This window comes from Notolepis coatsorum (assembly GCF_963971535.1).
Source record: "Notolepis coatsorum genome assembly, chromosome: 4".
Classification (NCBI taxonomy): domain Eukaryota; kingdom Metazoa; phylum Chordata; class Actinopteri; order Aulopiformes; family Paralepididae; genus Notolepis; species Notolepis coatsorum.
In genome coordinates, this window is record NC_140168.1 from 130664824 (window position 1) to 130687501 (window position 22678).

Below are 22678 nucleotides of genomic sequence, written 5' to 3' on the forward strand. Positions count from 1 at the left end.
CAGCATGGTCACAAGACCAGCTACGTATCGAGTGTAGGCTGTATGACCAAGTCATAATGCTATCTGACAAAAGGGGGGCCTCCCAGGAGCCTCCCCCGAAAACAACCAAGGAGAGAACAAGGAAGAAGAATTACATATACCTACCTCCAGACGAGTGGGCCGCATTAACCCCAGAACAGCAAGCAGAAAGGAAGGCAACAAGGGAGGAATTCAAATCCCGGAAGAAGAATTACCTATACCTACCTCCAGACGAGTAGGCCGCACTAACCCCCGAGCAGCAAGCAGAGATAGGGGCAACAAAGGGAGAAATTACCTTCTGGGGCCCTGACACATGACACTCAAGCTAGTGCAACCTGCACTTGACGGGAGAAACATGGGGGAGAAACTAACCCCAGAACAGCAAGCAGGGATGAGGGCAACAAAGGGAGAAATTACCTTCGGGGGCCCTGACACGTGACACTCAAGCAAGTGCAAACTGCACTTGACATACCGCTCATCTGTCAAGAGGAAGAATATGTAGTGTTATTGTCATTTAGGAAGGAACATGACATAGAATACTACATGCATTTTGTATATATTTTAAGTATAATATGTAAAGATGTCCGTCCTTGCTCTAAACCCAGAGTAAAGTAAAGTGAATTTGTAATCTATTTCATTCAGAAGGGATTTCCTGACAGCAACCATTTGGTAGGTTAGCACCCTACCAACCATATCAGCTGCATGAGATGTACACTCACCAGCGCCTATGGGTAACAAATTGAGACTCTGCAAACTCTCATCGAGCTTAGCACCTTGACGCGGGGGGACAGAGCGAGCATCAGGGTCTCTGTATCCGACGGGCCTATCAGATTTGTGGAGACTTGGAAGCCTCAGCATACAGGACGCTGTGGTGCTTAGGCGGCCAAGTCACTGGTTTATAGGTCTGTCAAAACGGATTGGAGGTTCCGGGGCTTAGAACATGAGTTCAAGTGAGTTGGGCTGTATACTAATTAAATAGGTATCAACAGCCGAAAGAATATTAACTGAAATAACTGCTGTCAGGTGTCTCTGGAGTAGAATTAGTTACAGATTTGAGTCAACCTTACTCAAGATTGGTCTTATCGGCAGAACCTCTCCAACCAAGACTCTTCCTAATGTTCGAGATCTGGAACACTGGTGACGTAGATGGTCTGCAGAGCGCAGCAGACAGCCAAAAGTATATTGGTAAAAAATCTATCAGGAACAAGAGAGGGTTGATAAGTAACGACTTGAAGTAGCGGTTACTCATGACTAAAAAGTTACGTAATGTTTTCTTACAGTCAAAAAACGTAGAAGGTTCTACTTAAAGAAAGAATCACAATTAAAGTATATTTTTGTGAAATACGGTAAAAAGGTTTACTCATGACTAAAAAGTTACGTAATGTTTTCTTACAGTCAAAAACGTAGAAGGTTCTACTTAAAGAAAGAATCACACTTAAAGTATATTTTTGTGATTTCGGTAAAAAGGTTTACTCATGACTTGAAGTAACTAAATGCTTACTTAAAGTCAGAACTTAAGTAGAAAAAACTCTACTTTGTGAATAGCAGGCTGAAATAGCCATTGCGAATAGCAGGCTGAAATAGCCATTGCGAATAGCAGGCTGAAATAGCCATTGCGAATAGCAGGCTGAAATAGCCATTGCGAATAGCAGGCTGAAATAGCCATTGCGAATAGCAGGCTGGAATAGCCATTGCGAATAGCATGCTGAAATAGCCATTGCGAGCAGGCTGAAATAGCCATTGCGAATAGGAGCGAATAGCAGGCTAACTAGCCATTGCTAACAGGACGAGGCTACTCACATGATCAGACAGGTATATGATAACCTTGGACATGCCGGAAGTAGGAGGATGTTGGTATACCTGAGAACCAACAACATTCTCATACATAAAGCCAAACAAAGAGCGATAACAGTCCGAAAGGCCTGTGAACAATGTGCGCTGGTAAAGGTGCGCTGGTAAAGGGACAAAACCTGAACCAGTGCCGCATTCTTAGACAGGGGGGGGGGTCCCCCGGAGTCAGTGGACGACGCAGCGAATGGCAAGAAGGAATATACTGACTCAGGTCAGAAATCGGAAATGGAGGAAGACCGGGATAGGTCAAGCTCCAGAGCATCCTCAGGGTCCTCATCTAGATCTCCCAGACCTCCCAGACCTCCTAGACCTCCCAGACCTCCCAGACCTCCTAGACCTCCCAGACCGGACAGAGAGACCTCGGCCTGGACCCAGGTTACAGGGCGACGAGAGCCCTGAATGGACCTGAAAGAGAGAGAAGAAATGAGTCCTCTGTGGACTGTATCTGTGATGTCCTGCGAGGCCTACGGACAGGGTCACACGATAGGTCAAGCTCCAGAGCATCCTCAAGGTCCTCATCTAGACCTCCCAGACCTCCCAGACCTCCCAGACCTCCTAGACCTCCCAGACCTCCCAGACCGGACAGAGAGACCTCGGCCTGGACCCAGGTTACAGGGCGACGAGAGCCCTGAATGGACCTGAAAGAGAGAAAAGAAATGAGTCCTCTGTGGACTGTATCTGTGATGTCCTGCGAGGCCTACGGACAGGGTCACACGATAGGTCAAGCTCCAGAGCATCCTCAAGGTCCTCATCTAGACCTCCCAGACCTCCCAGACCTCCTAGACCTCCCAGACCTCCCAGACCGGACAGAGAGACCTCGGCCTGGACCCAGGTTACAGGGCGACGAGAGCCCTGAATGGACCTGAAAGAGAGAAAAGAAATGAGTCCTCTGTGGACTGTATCTGTGATGTCCTGCGAGGCCTACGGACAGGGTCACACGACCAGGCCAACCACACTTCAATAGAGGACTGCTGCTACAATTCTCGGGGACCCGTGGGGGTCGCCCGAGAAGTGACAAATCAACCTACCTCAAACTATGGGAGAGATCCAAGAGGTCAGAGGGGGCGACCCCAAGACGACCAAGATGACCAAGATGACCAAGATGACCAAGATGACCAAGATGACCAAGATGACCAAGATGACCAAGATGACCAAGATGACCGAGACGATAACAGCCTGGGTGCATCGGCCGGGAACAACAGATGCAAGTCTTCCCGCCGGATACCAAGCAACAACGTGACTCCTATCCTGTCGAGCCGTCCAGCCAGGGAACAACAGATGCAAGTATTCCCGCCGGCTACCAGGGTAACAAGGTACCAAGATGGCAGAGGGGGTGTGGAGAGTCACAGCCACGTGACCCCACAATCGCCATCTCGTCCCCCAGTACAGACGCTATTAAGACAATGGAAAATGACCGCCCAGGATGACAGAGTGGGTGTGAAGTGCCACAGAACAAGTGACACTTTTTGACAATGACATCCTGAGTCGTTCCAATACAGCCCTATATATCTATTTTTCACATGTAATCATATGCTTCATTTTTCCATTATTCAATTGACGATGGACAAAGACCTCACAGGATGGCAGAGTGGGTGTAAAGTGTCACAAAACAAGCGACACTTTTGGACAATGACATCCTGAGTCGTTCCTATGTGACCAGTATAATCTTTAAACTGAACTCTGGAGGATAGCTGGCTCTACTTATAAAAAATGGAAATGAGCCTTTAATATCTGCAGACAAGGTCCCGGGTGTCTGTGAGAAGGGAGGAACCCTGGGGAATGTGGGCCTCTGCAGAAGAGAGAGAGAGAGACACACACACACGCACACACACACAAGGAGAGAGACATAGTGTGAGAGAGAGACACACACACACGCACACACACACAAGGAGAGAGACATAGTGTGAGAGAGAGACACACACACACGCACACACACACAAGGAGAGAGACATAGTGTGAGAGAGAGACACACACACACGCACACACACACAAGGAGAGAGACATAGTGTGAGAGAGAGACACACACACACAAGGAGAGAGACATGGTGTGAGAGAGAGACACACACACACGCACACACACACAAGGAGAGAGACATAGTGTGAAAGAGAGACACACACACACAAGGAGAGAGACATAGTGTGAGAGAGAGACACACACACACGCACACACACACAAGGAGAGAGACATAGTGTGAGAGAGAGACACACACACACAAGGAGAGAGACATAGTGTGAGAGAGAGACACACACACACGCACACACACACAAGGAGAGAGACATAGTGTGAGAGAGAGACACACACACACGCACACACACACAAGGAGAGGAGAGAGACATAGTGTGAGAGAGAGACACACACACACGCACACACACACAAGGAGAGAGACATAGTGTGAGAGAGAGACACACACACACGCACACACACACAAGGAGAGAGACATAGTGTGAGAGAGAGACACACACACACGCACACACACACAAAGAAAGAGACATAGTGTGAGAGAGAGACACACACACACGCACACACACACACAAGGAGAGGAGAGAGACATAGTGTGAGAGAGAGACACACACACACGCACACACACACAAGGAGAGAGACATAGTGTGAGAGAGAGACACACACACGCACACACACACAGAGATATAGACAGAGAGACAGACAGAGATGGAGAGAAGGAAAGAGACATAGACAAAGAGAGAGAGACCGAATAGTTGTATGGTATTAGGTAGAACAGGGAATTGAACCCTATACCAGTATCGTATGTGTGAAATGCCACAGTTTATATAAATCTTTAAAACTAAACTCTGGAAAGACTATGATGGAACTGAGCCTTTAAATGTCTCCATAAAGAGAGGTCTGTTCTCCACAGTGCTTCACAGGCAAAAGGGAGGAAACCTGCGGAATGTGGGCCCCAGCGAAGGAGATAAGAGAGCTGTAAGATGTTAACCCTTTCAGACAGGAAGGGGAGGAAGGGTTGCTGGTTGAAGTCTTGAATCAGAAGAGGAAGGAGAGGAGAGCAGACTATAATGACTATAATGTAATGTAAACTAATGTAATATAGTACACCGAGTACTGTATTGTACCTGTAACCTATTGTACCTGTATATATCTGTATATGTATGTGTTGGGCTATGTAAGATATATTACGGCAGTCTGCCTCGTCCTCGTCTCAGAACTAAAGAGGCCCATGGAAGAAGGGGAGTCAGGAAGTTAACCCTTACAGTGAGCCAGCAGAACAGACATGCTCTGTTCCAGCAAAAACGTTACAATTACTTTTTCGAGTTACGGCCTAGTGGAGTAAAATGGGAGTAGAGCCAGTCCCCACGAGCCGTGCATTGACTGGCTGGTGAAATGACATCACGGTGACAGCGCTGTATTTGGACCAATAAGCAGAAGAGACCATGGGGCCCTTTATAAGGGCCAACTGGCGAGATCACAGGCAAGATTTTTACACAGAGCTGGAGAGAGAAGAAGAATGGTGCCTACAGACTTTTTTGAGAGATGAGAAGAATGCTGCCAGACACGGGGCACAAGCCGTGCAGAGATGAGATGTTTTGTTCTGTGCATATTTTAAACTGAATTGGGTGCTTTCCACTTCAGTATCTTTTTGTAACTAGCTTTTTCTAATTAAAATTACCTCTTTATAAATATGATTTGTATCCTTTCTTCTGACCAGACGACCGGGTAAGCATGAAATGTGTTTTGCATTGTAACTTCACCCCATGCATTTTTTGATTAATGATGTAAAATAGAATAATAGGCTTTATCCCTACGGAGTAAAAGGAGACTTATGATTATGCATTAAGGACTAAAGGTGGAATCTGATAAACCTGGTTTTATCAAGTAATGCCATATAGTGATAATACGTGTACTGTATAATGGGATTATCAAGTAAAGCCATACAGTGGTAATACGGCCAACCTAGTAGATTAAAGCAAAATAAATAAAAGTAAACTCTACGGCCAACCGAATAGATTAAAATAGAATAAAGTAAATACACCCCGCAACTCCAATCCATCAACTGTATGACTGGAGGGGACGGGGGGGTGTCTGTGTGTGAGCCGAGGTCGGCTGAGTTTAAGCCCTGAAGTTTATAGACACAATTGAGTCCTAGACGTCCCAAACTTCGCAGGACGCTGCTTGAAGCTGGGATTCGGACTAATGAGTTATGGGATAATCAATCTGACCTCGGTTTACGACCGGTACTCAACAATTGTCTATAAAGAAAAAAAGAAATAACACTTACAAAATGTTGAAACTCTGTTTTGGTATCAATAACTTCTGGAGATGTCTGCAAGGATTGTTCATTTTATGTTGGCAATTGGATGTGGAAGAACAGAGGCCACTATACGTCACAATAGATACAATAGATAGAGAACAGTAACATGGTGCGCGGCCGTCCAAGCCGAGTGTGTTTTAACAAGGCTTTCTGACAGGAGACGCTGGTGCAAACGCAGACCTTTACTGAAGAGCTGTTGAGATGTTTACTAGACAGCTCTCCGTGACGATGGCAGATCCATTCTGTGTCCATCGATTCAATAAATGGTAAATGGCTGCATTAATATAGCAGCTTTTATCCAAAGCAATTTTGTTCCTCACATTTTTACCCGTTCACTCACACACTCACACACCAACGGCGGAGGCGACCGTGCAAGGTGCCAACCTGCTCATCGGGAGACATTAGGGGTTAAGTGTCTTGCTCAAGGACACTTCGACATGCTGGCCGGGAGGCGCGGGAATCGAACTGGGAACCTCCGGATTACCAGACGACTGCTCTACCTCTGCCACAGTGCCCCACAGGTGCGCAGCCACGCCTTCCAGGTCTAATCAGCCTGACCCAGGGCAGGTGTAGCTGATCCCAGGTCTGATCCCAGGTGTGATCTCAGCTCTGATCCCAGGTGTGATCCCAGGTCTGATCCCAGGTCTGATCCCAGGTCTGATCCCAGGTGTGATCCCAGCGCTGATCCCAGGTGTGATCCCAGGTCTGATCCCAGGTGTGATCCCAGGGCTGATCCCAGGTCTGATCCCAGGGCTGATCCCAGGGCTGATCTCAGGTGTGATCCCAGGTGTGATCAGCCTGACCCAGGGCAGGTGTCATATTTGTCTGAATTTACCTGCATAATAATACCATATATATATATATATATATATATATATATATATATATATATATATATATATATATATATATATTAGTGCTGTCAGGCGATTACAAAAATTAATCTAATTAATTACAGGATTTGTAATTAATTAATCTAATTAATCGCATTTTAATCGCATAACCATTTTATGCCTGATATTTTTCAATATTATTCATATTTCAAATTGCATGTGTCCGGATGGCAGAATTCAGTACTGTATCTACAAAACCTTCTGTTTAATCATCTTCCATCTATTAATTTGCTTAGATTTTTCAGGTCTGGTCAATTTGAGCATGGTGTTATTCACAGTCAAAGATACAAAAAAATGTATTGATATTCTCATTTGGTTCATTACAATTTACTCAAAATAAAATTTTCATTCAATCAATCACCGCGCAGATTGATTGATTGAATGAAAATGTTATTAACAGATTGCAGAATGGGTACAATACAGTACGGCACACAATTGTTAAGGGGATGCAGACCAGAGAAAGACTTTCGTCTTGTTTACATCAGGGTCCCCCATTTTTTATTCATAATGAATTGTAAGTAAGGGTGCAACTTGCACCGTGCAATCCATTCTTTGTGGATCTAGCCCACAGTATTTCTGACACTGGGAATACATTCCCTGAGATTCATAGATGTCCCTAGAATCAGATACCAAGAACATGCAAATGGACCATATTAAAAAAGAAAAAAGTCTGTAAATGTGTATTCTACATTCTTATGGAATGAATGATACAAAAGAAATATTATAAAAAAAAAAAAAAATTGTAATTAATTTTAAGTTAATTTTCATAACGCGATAATTTGCTGTGTAATTAATTAATCTAATTAACGCGATAAACTGACAGCCCTTTCGCGTTAATTAGATTAATTAATTACACAGCAAATTATCGCGTTATGAAAATTAACTTAAAATTAATTACAAAAAAAATTTTTTTTTTTTTATAATATTTTTTTTGTATCATTCATTCCATAAGAATGTAGAATACACATTTACAGACTTTTTTCTTTTTTAATATGGTCCATTTGCATGTTCTTGGTATCTGATTATAGGGACATCTATAAATCTCAGGGAATGTATTCCCAGTGTCAGAAATACTGTGGGCTAGATCCACAAAGAATGGATTGCACGGTGCAAGTTGCACCCTTACTTACAATTCATTATGAATAAAAAATGGGGGACCCTGATGTAAACAAGACGAAAGTCTTTCTCTGGTCTGCATCCCCTTAACAATTGTGTGCCGTACTGTATTGTACCCATTCTGCAATCTGTTAATAACATTTTCATTCAATCAATCAATCTGCGCGGTGATTGATTGAATGAAAATTTTATTTTGAGTAAATTGTAATGAACCAAATGAGAATATCAATAAATTTTTTTTGTATCTTTGACTGTGAATAACACCATGCTCAAATTGACCAGACCTGAAAAATCTAAGCAAATTAATAGATGGAAGATGATTAAACAGAAGGTTTTGTAGATACAGTACTGAATTCTGCCATCCGGACACATGCAATTTGAAATATGAATAATATTGAAAAATATCAGGCATAAAATGGTTATGCGATTAAAATGCGATTAATTAGATTAATTAATTACAAATCCTGTAATTAATTAGATTAATTTTTTTAATCGCCTGACAGCACTAATATATATATATCCACACCTGTCTGTATTTACCTGCATTTAGTCCTTTTACATATCTGTAGATTCTATATCTATATCTGTACATATCCTACTCTTACTGGCCAGTATGACTACTACCATACTGTCTTTACACCTGTATCACTGTACATATTAATATTACAATTCTGTACAAACATCTGATTAGCACTACACTCAGTAGTACTAATGTATATATTTTATACCCAGTTTAATCACCTGTACATTGTATATTACTGTTGCACTTTACTGTTACATTTGCACTCTGGTTGGATGCCAAATTTATTTCCGTTGTACTGTACTTGTGCTGCATGATGACAATCTAATCTAAATGTAAATAACATATTTGTACTGCATGGTTTTGAACCTAACCAACTGTACATGGGACTGTCATCATAACCCTAACCAACTGTACATGGGACTGTCATCATAACCCTAACCAACTGTACATGGGACTAAAGTCATAACCCTAACCAACTGTACATGGGACTAAAGTCATAACCCTAACCAACTGTACATGGGACTAAAGTCATAACCCTAACCAACTGTACATGGGACTAAAGTCATAACCCTAACCAACTGTACATGGGACTAAAGTCATAACCCTAATCAACATGGGACATGGGACTGTCATAAAGCGTCTGTAAACGTGAGACACGTGTGGCTCCGTTCAGTGCTCTAGTTTTAAATTGAGCTGACAATACACACACAAGTACATATGAGCACACACATACGTCACACACACACACACACACACATACACACATGCTGCAATCGCTCACTTTAAAACAAAATGGAAAGGACACGAGAAAAATAAAGGTCACTTTATGGAAAGAACCGATGTGGTTCTTGTATAGTATAGTTTAGATATAGCAAGTATAGCATAATGACAGAGTAAAAACTGTATATTGTATAGTAGTGTACAGGAACCAGTGCCTTAAACCCATAGCTAACAATCTCAGGAATTTAGCATGTCTATTTTATCATGCCCTTTTTATGTATTTGTCTGTTTTTTAGGTCTATTTTATTATTGTATTATTGCACAATCGTAGCAGCATGGCCACCCGCATTTCACTGTATGCCCTGGTATGTATGTGACAAATAAAACTTCTTGAATCTTGAATCAATAGCCTCTGAAAAACAATGTCATTTTCAGAGGGGTAATTGATCGATTTTAGGACATAAGAGGTGATTCAAAGACTAGCAAACGATTGCCTTAAAAGCATATGCAGTGCCCTCTAACAGTAATAATAGAGTTGGACCATCTGGAGCAGACCTGGGCATTGTACGGCCCGCGGGCCGATTCTGACCGGCCCGCGAAAGATTACATGATAATAAAAAAAAATTAAAATAATTTTTTTTTTTTTTTTACTTTTTTCTTTTCATGTCAACGTTCACACGCACAATATACGCTTACCTAGGATTTGACTTGATTCAACAACAAAGCAGTCGAGGCAAGCCGAAAACGGTCGAAAGTGTGGTTATTTGAAGTTTGGATTTCTTTTTTCACAACTGAGGTAGGTAGATAACATTTTTAGAGACTAAAGTACAGAAAAAAGGTACCGTTGGGTACCGTATCGGTTCAAATGTGAACGGTACCCATCCCTACTGAACACACAACTGCAGGGCAAGGGCATTTTTGCTCATGAAATGCATAGCCATGTGAAAGCCTTCATGACAAAGTTGCAATTAATTTCAAGGCAACTAGGCAGCAACAATCTCAAACACATGAAAACCCTGAAAGAAGTCAAACCATCAGCTGATCACCGGCACAGGTACTCATCCATGTTGGGAGCACTGCATGATGAATTTTCAAGGCGTTTTCAAGATTTCAAAAAGGTTGAGGATGAAATGCAGCTGGTTTCCTCTCCCTTTACCTGCAGTGTTGATAGTGCACCCACTGATGTTCAGCTTGAACTCATTGACCTGCAGTCTGATTCACTACTGAAAGAGCACTTTAAGTCAGCATCACTGCTAGAGTTCTACTCTGCTCTCAAGGAGGAGAACTTTTCAAACATGAGGAGACATGCTCAGAAGATGTTGGTTCTCTTTGGATCCACCTATATGTGAACAGACATTCTCAGTCATGACGTTTACCAAGTCCAGGTACAGATCCTCTCTCACTGATGAACATCTGGCAGCTGTGCTTCGCATCTCCACCTCAGACATGCAACCTGACTTTGATGGACTTGTTAAAGCTCAACAGAGACTGGATTTATCACACTGAATGAAAAAAAAAGAGCTGAAGAACACTAAAATGTGGAAATATAACAAGTGAAATGGGACACTTGATATTTTCTTTTTTTTGCACAGTTCTGAAAACATTAAATGTTTAATATAGGCATGTAGAGTAAAAAAGGCTACTGGGACACTTTTCTTTACACAGTTCAGTGACATGTCTTGTTTATTTTGGCTATAAGATGATGTGATGGCTTTAGAAAGCTAAGAAAATCCTTGTTTCAATAGTATATGAAACTCAAAATAATAACTTTATTTGTATAGCACTTTTTCATACATGCCCTTTGTTATTAATGTTTCACATTTTGTTTATCATTTTGGAAATAAATTCTATTTGAATAAATGATATTTTTGAAAGCTAACCTCACAATTGCCAAATAATAACACATACACATAAATACACTCTTACCAGGGGTCAAAACAATGCCATTTACTGCTTTTTATATAGAAATTAAATGTATATTATGCATAATTGAGTTTGGAATTTTGGCCCGGCCCTCCAACATATTTTCAGTTGCTCATTCGGCCCCCCGGGAAAAATAATTGCCCACCCCTGATCTGGAGTAATGGTCTTTCTCTCAAGACAGTTTAATTTGCTTTACCGCTGTCCCATGGCACCTCGACTCTCCAATATTTCATAACCAACAATTACTTGTTGGGCATAAACCCATTAACAACCCTCAGTGGGAAAGGAAATGAGTCCACACTCTGGGGGATGTTTATGATGGAACCGGACTTCACGCTTTTCAAGACCTGAGATTTTTATGACCTTCCCGGCGCCTCGTTCTTCTTACAGCTGGGGGGCGGCGTTCAGGGCGCATGGGGTCCTGTGGGGTCCACCGTTACATCCACACCCTCATCGAGGCAGAACAACCTCAAGGGGCTTTGTTTCAGACTTCTACACACTCTTACTCAGGTCCACATACAAGAACCTCCCATTAGATATCATTTGGCGGGAGGACATTCCAGAACTGGACCCTGAGTTTGACTGGGATGATGTCTGGACTGGCCTCCCATACCCTAATCATCAACAAGTACACTTTAATTATATTCATAGAACATATCTCACCCCTACAGTAGGAGACTGTGTATGATGGGTCTGGTGGCTGTCGCTGACACTCTGGGGGCCCCTGGCAGCTACCTGCACATGTTCTGGGAATGTCCACCGGTGGCTCGGTTTTAAAAAACCATTAAGCTTTTGGATATATGTAACCTGACAATTCCACTATCCGCAACAACACTACTCCTGAATGATATCTCCCAGCTACGGGCTCCCATACAACAAAAAAAGACTCATTTTAGAGGGAGTTACAGCAGCCAAAAAGCTGATAGCTACTATGAGATGGAAACAACCCGAAAAACGTACAATGATCAATTGGCCTTTAACATTCTTAGATGCGATTTATTTGGAGATCTCCGCGGCTCGGGTAATTGGAGTTAAAGAATCCAACATTGGGTTGTGGGCGTCGGAGGCTGAGAGAGTAAAATCCATGATCTAGCAGTGAAGCAGGTCGGGATGTTGGTCCTGGGGGGTCCTTGGTCCTGAGGGGTCCTGGGGGGGATGTTTTTTGTAATGTCTGTGGCAATATAATGACATTTATTTTGAATTTTTTTTAAATTATGTTTTTGGTAGATTTTTATTTGTTTGTACTACCAGGCAGTCCGGTAGAGAGAGAGAGAGGAAGAACAGGAGACAGAGCAGGGGAAGACATTCGGCAAAGGACCCGAAGGAATCGAACCCGGGTCGGCCGCTTTGCAACGCAGCGCGTTACATGGGTCGCCACTTGGGTGCCCTATAATGACATTTCTATATTGTTTTTATTTATATTTTATTGCCATAATTGCTGTTATTGTCCTGTGAAGTTTTGTTTATTATTATTGTTACTGTATTGTGTCGTGTCTTGTTTTATGTGGGAGAAGACATTTAATAAAAATGTTATCACAAAAAGATAGCGCCTCGACTCTCAGCCACGTGGAGGACGGGCAGCGAACACACTGACCCCTGACCTGCAGAGAACACACTGACCTGTTGACCTGCAGAGAGAACACACTGACCTGCAGAGAACACACTGACCTGCAGAGAGAACACACTGACCTGCAGAGAGAACACACTGACCTGCAGAGAGAACACACTGACCTGCAGAGAGAACACACTGACCTGCAGAGAGAACACACTGACCTGCAGAGAGAACACACTGACCTGCTGAGAGAACACACTGACCTGCAGAGAGAACACACTGACCTGCAGAGAGAACACACTGACCTGCAGAGAGAACACACTGACCTGCAGAGAGAACACACTGACCTGCAGAGAGAACACACTGACCTGCAGAGAGAACACACTGACCTGCAGAGAGAACACACTGACCTGCTGATGGGTTCAGCTGGCAGAGAGGATCAACAGAGGTAGGAGCGGACAGGTTCAATAAAGGTGACCACAGAGAGGATCAACAGAGGTAGGAGTGGACAGGTTCAATAAAGGTGACTACAGAGAGGATCGACAGAGGTAGGAGTGGACAGCGACGTGATCAAAGGTCAGTGAATACCACGACCACAACACCAGAGGGAGCTCCACAAATCATGTTAAACCCAGATTCGGCTCAAACAAGGGACTAAACACGTTTCGCAATTATGCCACATCAATGTGGAACGCCCTACCCAAAGCGGTAAAGGAATGTAAATCACTACCCACTTTCAAAAACACTCTCAAAGAACACCTACGGGAGACTGCAATTCGAAACTGGCCCCTGTAAATGTCCTAACCCAACCCCCTCCAATGTACAGTAAATGACCAAGTATGGTTGTCAATAATCCAATGTACAGTTTTGCTTGTACAGTTGTACAGTGTCCCCCACCCAATCCCCCCCCCCCCCCCTCCAATGTACAGTGCCCCCCAACCCACCTACCCAACCTCCTCCAATGTACAGTTTCTACATCAAATGTATATACTCTCTTTTCTGGACTCTTTTTGTATCACAAACAGTACTGTATTTGCAAATCTGGTATGTCATAAATGTATAGATGTAGCAGTAGTGTCTATCTGTATGTCATGTATGTCATATATGTTATGATGAATTGAAAATGGGGGACCCTGATGTAAACAAGACGAAAGTCTTTCTCTGGTCTGCATCCCCTTAACAATTGTATGTATTGAGCTGTACTGTACCCATTCTGCAATCTGTTAATAAAGTTTTCAATCAATCAATCAAAATGGTGTAACGGCGTTCGAATTGCACAAGTGTGTCCTCGTGGCATTTCACAATCAATTGCACCATTTCAACTAATGTAAAAACAAACGTTATGGTGTGTCGGCAGGTTATAGCACAGGAGTGCCGTCTAAGAATGCTTTGAGTGCCGTCATTTAATCGCTCATTTCTTCAGACTTTTATCTACTTCATGGTTTACGTGACCAGAAAACTATTAGTCGTCGTAGATGTTGTTCTCTGGAATGTTTTGAATAACAGGAGTGTCGCTTCCCTTCCTCCGAGACACAACTGTACCACCAGTTCCTATAGCAACCGCTAAAGGCTGGAGATTTTTTTTTTTTTACAAAACACCACAACAACCATAATAGCAATGGAAAAAGACTTTTTTTTTTTAATTTTATTTCTTCCAAAAAAAGAAAGAACAAATCCCTATATAATAAACAAATATACCGCAGTAAAACAAAAGCTCATGATCTTTTAAAAAAAACTATTTTTAACTGTAACATTGGTTTTGCCTTTCCATGCTTGATACAATCCATATACTTCTGCTTTTAAATAAATAGAAAAAAATTTACAAAGTGAGGGGGGGGGGGGAGGAAATAGAGAGAGAGACAGAAAGAGAAATATATATAGAGAGAAAGAGAGATAAAAGGTGTATTTCGCTCAAAATCATTTGGCATCATGACAATCCGTTGCTGACCCTGATGTTTGGGGAAGTGCGCCTGGTCTCGTGAGTTCCTTCTCCCCACTGAGCAGTAAGTATCATAACTATTACTGCTGTAATAACACAAATACATTTCATGTTCAGAAAAATAAAAAGACTTAACATGGAAATAATGTCTTTGCAGATTACTTGGGATTGTGTGTGTAGACTGTGTGCATGTTTGTTTGTGTGTGTGATAGTGTGTGTACTCTTTTATATACAGAATAAAGTTGCGAGGCAGCAATCAGAGGGTTCTTACAAAACAACGTAGATGTAGAAAAAAAGAGCGTGCACGAGAGATCTGTGATCCGACAAAACTACTAAAACGAGGGGGGCTTGATCAGTTTTTAACAGCCTCTCTCCTTCATTCTGTCTCCCCACCTCCCCTCCTTCATGTCTGCCCATCATCTGGCTTTTTGACACTGGAATCATTCCTGTCCAGTAAACTGCCATTGCTGTAATACACAAAGCTACATACAGATGTCGCCACAGTAGTGAGAAAAAAAAAAAAAAAACACAGGACACAACATTGCCATTTCGAGATACTTGTACTGCACGTAAAAATAATTGACATCTTTGGGAAGGCAACTAAAAACTAAAATAAAACCATAACATCTCGACGCCGGGTTCTGCTAGTGGCTCACAGTCAACTGAACAACCTTCATGGATGATAAACGCCGTCTGTCGGGCAAAACTGAAACCTTTGCAGTTTTATCCATCTTGCCTCATCGACAAGATGACGTGTTGAAAGAAAATAATGTGGATCAAGAGAGGGGGGTCAGGGGGGAGAGGTCATCGCCATCAAGAGGGGGAGAGAATTTGTGAAATGACTTCTGGAGCGTTTGAGGTCGTTTGATTGGTCTATATGGCTGTGAGATACATCTACCAGGCACCAATCTCCTGTTTATTTTTTATTATTTAAGAAGTTAGTGAAGACATCATATTTTTCTGCTTTGTGGGTAAGAAAAACAAAGAAAACAACCAGATATAATCTTATAATTTGGGTTTAGATCTTTCAGATATAAGCTTCTCCACATTCTGGTTCCCCTAAAGTCCAACAGAGGAAGATGGGAGTTTGAAGAGCAGCTGGTTAATTCTGGAGGAGAGTTGGAGCGGACGCTATCGCTGTAACTAGTGAAACACAAATACTCATTGGCCACAGTGGTCAACCCTGCCGTGTTCCCTCCCTTCCTTCTCAACGGTCCTTTTGTCCATCTGTAACCAGTTCCAAAGATACAGACACAGAGAGAAACCCCATAACAAAAAACAAACAGGCAGGGCTGGATTCCATGCACAGAAAATTAAAGAGATTTTCTTTTATATAAAAACCAATAACATAAAAAGAGAACGAAAAATATTTGAAAACTGAACAAGTGGAACACATGATGTGGATTCATTTGGGGGAAGAAAGCTGTGCTCATCGAAAAACACTAAGAGGGGTGAAAAACAACAAACAAAAAAAACACAACTCCAGAGTCACAGTTAACCACACTTTTACGGCCTGATCTGAAGTCAGATTTCCTCACGTTCCCACCGATGTCTGATTAGGGTCCTGTGGGGACGACTTGACTCTGGATCAGTACCTCACTAAGGGCCTCAACTGGAACTGTAATCCATCAGATTAGAGACAAGAAAACAACTATTCTGTTAATAAAGGACCTTTATTATGGAACCCATATTGATGGCGAGAGCCAGGCGTGGGTGTTTAAAACACCAGGTGTTGGTTGTACAGTATGGCCACTACATCTTCAGAGTCTAGAGGTTTCAGGGATGTCTTTGAACCCCGAGGGGAAGGGTCACCCACAAGGTGCCACCACAGCCACTTCAGGGACAGAGGGGACATCCGGGGAAAAGGCCACTTGGCTTCCCAAGAACACTAGACTAGCCCTTCCTTTGCTCGACTTAGAAAGGCGATTGAATATAACTTTTTTTTTATCAGAGAACTACGCCAGAAGAAGTTGCACTTGGCTCAAACACGCCCCGTTGTTTTAACGACACCGATGGAAAAAGCGCACCGGCTACGACTTCTCATAACGAGGTTCTTTTATTATTACTTTCTAAACCAAAGACCCAGATGTCAAAGCATCCGATTCGCTGTCCAGTTGGGATACATTTTACGGATTGGCTGACCTGACATCGTGACGAGAGGCAGACACTGTCACTCGAAGTGTATATATATATTTTCTTTATATCTACAGCTAATGGACTGCGATAAAGAGAGACACCAAGAGAAGAAATGTCTAGAGCTAAAATATACTAACGACACCGGCAGAAGACAAAGTGTTTTTTACAGACGGCAAGGTGAGCGGTACAAAGAGAGGAGAGTCTGGCACTAAAACAAGACGGAGACGAGAAGCGACTACGGGCGAGAACTATCAGACAGGAGTCTGTGACACATGAGGTGGGAGGAGTCTGTGACAGGCCTGGCGAGGTGGGAGGAGTCTGTGACAGGCCTGGCGAGGTGGGAGGAGTCTGTGACACGCGTGGCGAGGTGGGAGGAGTCTGACACATGTGGTGAGGTGGGAGGAGTCTGACACATGTGGTGAGGTGGGAGGAGTCTGTGACACGTGTGGCGAGGTGCGACAAGTTTCAGGCTCCGTCGTTTAGATCGCGGTTCGCTTCCGCGTGGGAAACATTTACATTTAGTCATTTAGCTGACGCTTTTATCCAAAGCGACTTACAAGTTCTGTACGACAAGTCATCAGGAAGGGCACAACTCTATCAGCTGAGTAACAATGTTCACCAAACCCTGTTAACTCTCACGAGCTCACGTGAAACACACGTGTACGGTATCGAGCGTTTATGTGTCGTCGCGGTTACGAAACCCAAACGATCCCGTTTACACGTCAAATCTCACTCGTCTTAGTTCGAAATCCTCATCCCACGAAAAGAAAACGTCTACACGTCCATCGGGGGGGGGGGGGGGGGGGGGGGTAAGATCGTCACTTCAGTGCAAAATTTCTGCATGTGCATTTTGGAACAACAAATAAAATCAAAGCGTTTTACAAAATAAAATCATATTAAGCACATTGACAAAGTACATACTCTTATCAAACTCATTGGCTTACATCTAGTTTGACCTTTTGACACGTTTGTTACATCTTGACCCTCAGAAATAGCCCTCAATGGAAAAAAATTAAATGTACAAATGCGTGTATAAATCAACTAACACACCTTGCACGTCAACTAGCGTGCGGTCACACGGATATGCAAACAGTCGAAAACCATGGCAACGGATGCTTTGGCTGAAGAATGGCCATGACCCCCGTACACCGTACCAAAAGAAACAGGTTGGGTGTCCCGTTTTGGCTCTCGATGCTGAATCGCGTTAAGAAACTGCCCTGTTCGCGATTCAAGTCAGTGCAATACGACACAATTCAATCTGTCTGGCATCCGGTCAGATTCAACCGGCCCCACTCTCCGTGTGGCTCGGTCCGTAGGTCGTTCTTTATGGGAGGAAAGCTCTTACGTTTTAAAACTCTGAGTATGTTTGTCAATCAGGCGACGACGACCCTTTTGACACAGATACTTGGGAGGCGGGTTTAGGGGAGAGAGACGTTTGAGAAGAAAACCATGATATGAAATAATGATGAGATTTCAGCTTTAAAAAAAAAAAATATATATATATAAACTTTACAACACTTTACAATATTGGGGGCCGACCAATTGACACGCTGTTTCCGTGTCGTTTCGGGTAGGGGTGGAACCATCCACATTTAGGTGACATTGCGGAGGGGGAAACATTATTATTTTTTTTTAAACCACAAAAATATAATAAACGCACTCGAAAAGTAAGGATACACGCACATACACAGAGACTGACAAGAGTGTGTCTGTAGACCTCTCGTTGACCTCTCGTTGACAGTTGTAGACACAGGTGGCGAAGGAAGAGAGTCGGTGAGACAGAAGGGAAGGAGGACGTCATTTTCCCCAACAGTGAATCCTGATTGGTTCGTTTGTAAAAGGCTTTTGTCTGCGTCTGAAACACATAGTGTGCTCACAAACACTCACGCACAGCCCCATGCACATGCACACACACATTCCCCACGTGCTCCCCACGTTTGCATCAGCCAGATGTCCCAGGGGAACACAAGGGAGGACGAATAGCACCGATGGAACCAATATTCTAAAGACGGTGAGGTCGTTTCAGACCAGTCTGACCGGAACGAGACGTAACAATGGAGACGGTAAAGATTCCTTACCTCTCTCTCTCTCTCTCTCTCTCTCTCTCTCTCTCTCTCACTCAACAGTAGCTCATGCTTTTGCAGCATTTTGTAACATACTGTGCCAGCTTACCGCTACTCCCTTAATATGACCTTTTGACCTCATTAAGTTTGAGGATATAACACAAGAAAAAAAGCTACGACATGGATACACACACACACCAGTTGTTTCAGACATAGACAAGCCATGATGACATCATGATATGAGAATAATAGAAAAATAAAAGTAGTAAATAGTAAAATATCCTCCTCCTTCCTGCTCTCTCTCCTCTTCCTTGTCTCCTAGTTGGCGTCGGTTGGTTCTCTCGTCTTCTTCCGTCTGATCTCCGTGATCTGTACGATGGCTCTGTGTGTGTTCCTGTTTGTTGGTTTGTTCTGCTTGTCGCTTTTGGCACTCTGCTTCCCTCTGAACGGGCTACATAAACTGCATCTGGTAGAGAGAGAGAGATAGAGAGAGGGAGAGTGAGAGGGAGGGGAGAGAGAGAGAGAGAGAGAGAGAGAGAGAGAGAGAGAGAGAGAGAGAGAGAGAGAGAGAGAGAGAGAGAGGGAGGGAGGGAGAGAGAGAAAGAGAGAGAGAGAGAGAGAGAGAGAGAGAGGAGAGAGAGAGAGAGGGGAGAGAGATACAGAGGGAGATGGAGAGAGAGAGGGAGAGATTGTTAAGAAAAAGAGAATGTTAACTCATTCTGCGCCAAACACGAGATTTCTTGTGTTTGAAATCCAAGCGTTGAGCGCCAAAAACTATTTCCGTCTATTTTACCGAACCCCCATCCAGACAACATGCGAAACAAGGTCATGTGTTTACCTTTGACCTGGCAATAATATAGGTTTCAGGCGAGCAGCCGCAAGATTTGCGCAAAAACACGATTTATCTCACGATCTAGAAAACCAGCCTGGATTATTTTGAAACAGGGTGATGCTTAGCGTGGTATAGCGCACAAACAAAAGTATGTAGAAATAAACTGTTTTATCCATGTTGGACTATAAATAGTGCCTGTCAAATGAGCCATACTATTGTCTCCATAGCTATCATACAGAACACACAATGGGTCCGCAAACATCGTGAAAATTGTCACTAAAGGAGTAAAGATGGGAAAACAGCGTGGCAGTTAATGAGTTAAGAGAGAGGGGTTGCAGTCAAAAGCAATGTAACGTGTGTGCGTGTGTGTGATCTGTGTGTGTGTGTCTCTACAAAGAGTGTGTGTGGTGTGTGTTACCTGAGCTCCAGGTGTGTGTGTGTGTGTGTTACCTGCGCTCCAGGTGTGTGTGTGTGTGTGTGTGTGTGTGTGCGTGTGTGTGTGTGTGTGTGCAGTGATGCGTTCTTCATGGGACGGGGTTGCACTCAGTGCAGCCAAAGTTTTGTGAGCAGAAGCGCGTGCACGCACACGCACGGATGTGCATGGCACGCGCGTGCACACAGGAATGCGCTGCACTCGCCAACTCGCTATAAGTACCCACCTGGGCTACTTTGCATATCAATAGCGCCGGTCGTCAGGTGTGTTAAATACGTTCTCAGATACATTCACACAGAACTTGTGAATGAAATGTGTTACATTCCATTCGTAGAGGCAATTAGGCATTGTCCTTTAGTCTGTGCTTAAGCGAGGGAAATATTTATGGAGCGCACATGCACGTGGCGTCATTAGCGTGCGTGCAACCAGTGTTGATATGACGAACGCAACACTGTGTGTGTGTGTGTGTTACCTGCGCTCCAAAATCAAATCAAATCAAATTTATTATAAGGCCCAACAACACACTTTAATGTCCCCATGGGCCGTACAGGTCTTCTTTAAACAAGTCAAGAAGAAAACATAACAATAAGTCAAGAACAGAACAAGGACACCCATAAGGTCCAACAAATTAAAAATAAATGCAAATAAATGAAAGAATGCAAGCACTCCCCACGCGAAGGTAAGGAAAAAACTCACTAAAACCTAATGCTCCAGGTGTGTGTGTGTGTGTGTGTGTGTGTGTGTGTGTGTGTGTGTGTGTGTGTGTGTTACCTGCGCTCCAGGCATCATGGGGGCGAAGGGGTTGGTGGGGTCTGAGGACCGGCTGGTTATACATCAGAGGCTGAGGAGCCATGACCTGTAGACCCCCCATCTGATGAGGAGGGACCTGAGAGAGAGGGAGAGAGGAGAGAGAGAGAGAGAGAGAGAGAGAGAGAGAGAGAGAGAGAGAGAGAGAGAGAGAGAGAGAGAGAGAGAGAGAGAGAGAGAGAGAGAGAGAGAGTGAGAGAGAGAGAGGGAGGGAGAGAGAGGGGACGAGAAGAGAGAGAGAGGGGGGGGAGAGAGAGAGGAGAGGGGGGGGAGAGAGAGAGAGAGGGACAGAGAGAGAGAGAGAGAGAGAGAGAGAGAGAGAGAGAGAGAGAGGAGAGAGAGAGAGAGGGGGAGAGAGAGAGACAGAGAGAGGGGAGAGAGAGAGACAGAGAGAGGAGGGGGGGAGAGATAAAGAGAGAGAGAGGAGAGAGAGAGAGAGAGAGAGAGAGGGGGGGAGAGAGAGAGACAGGTGGGGGGGGGGGGAGGAGAGAGACAGAGAGAGGAGAGCGAGGGAGAGAGAGACTTTGAATAAAAAATAATAATAATAATAATAAATATTATATTAACACTTTGGCTGCCTAAGGTTACATTCATGATATACCATAGATTGCCAGCGCTATTTGTCTATGGAGAAAGTCCCCTTTCTTTGCAGGGCTATAACTTTTTAAATTCTATTGCTACATTGCCATTATTAGGGCCCATTCAAAGTCCTATATGTATTGTTCATTGTGTAGCAACGTTAAACTTTTTCATTCACATATTCATAGTAAAAGTATGGTCTAATGTATAAGTATGTTTTCATCTCTTCTTCTGCAGCTTTCTCCAGAACGTGATATATAGCCCAAATGCATTATATTGATGATGAAATACAGTTTGATGGCAATCAGCGCGATATAAAAAATTCCAACTAGACGTACTTCTAGAAGTTACTACACGTCATCTGATGTTGACCGGATGGGCGAGGGGGCGTTTATAATTCCGTGGGCAGCGTTATACCAATCATCTAATGTGGGTCAAATGTTGATAATAGCAGTTAGTATCGAAGACGGTAACGTTACACGCTGAAACTCACCGTTGGGCGATCATCGTCGAGTAGAAATCTTATCATTATGGGATATATTTTTACCCTGTCCATCTCCAGCTTGTATAATGGTATATACGTCCAAATCATGTTGTTTATCGAGTTATTGCCAATCGATCACCGTGTAGCGTGACGAGCCAGAGTCCCATGACCTATAGCGAGCGCCCGGAAGTACTACGGTCGTCTAGGACAACCTCAATTCAACATCCTGTTTGGCGATTGCGCCGATCGGCCACCAGATGGCGCTCCTGAACCGCCAGAGAGCTCAGTGGGTCCTGCTGGTGGATCTCAGGCCAGCGGAGGGGACATATGAATCCGATCGCAGATTTTTGAAATATTGATATAAGGACGACGTAACACGTCCTCCGGCAACTTTAGCATGGCCAGCAAAGACGTCTAAAGACGGGTCCCGGCAGTCAAAGTGTTAACACTATCAGTGCTGGCCTTGTTTACCTTTTTACCCCCTTGAATGCCATCATCCACTTCAATGTTAGCGTTAAAAACGCAT

At 43.6% G+C, this 22678-nt stretch overlaps 1 pseudogene across 1 annotated transcript in view; it reads right to left on the minus strand.

The window, feature by feature from the left end:
* Window positions 1-6700: 6700 nt before the first annotated feature.
* Window positions 6701-22678, minus strand: part of LOC311226692 — a 196852-nt pseudogene continuing 180874 nt past the window's right edge. The window contains exons 8-10 of the transcript XR_014621048.1: window positions 21054-21168; window positions 17212-17360; window positions 6701-6950 (exon numbers count right to left, since the gene is read on the minus strand). The product of XR_014621048.1 is annotated as an uncharacterized misc_RNA (transcript). The remainder of the gene's footprint in view (window positions 6951-17211; window positions 17361-21053; window positions 21169-22678) is intronic.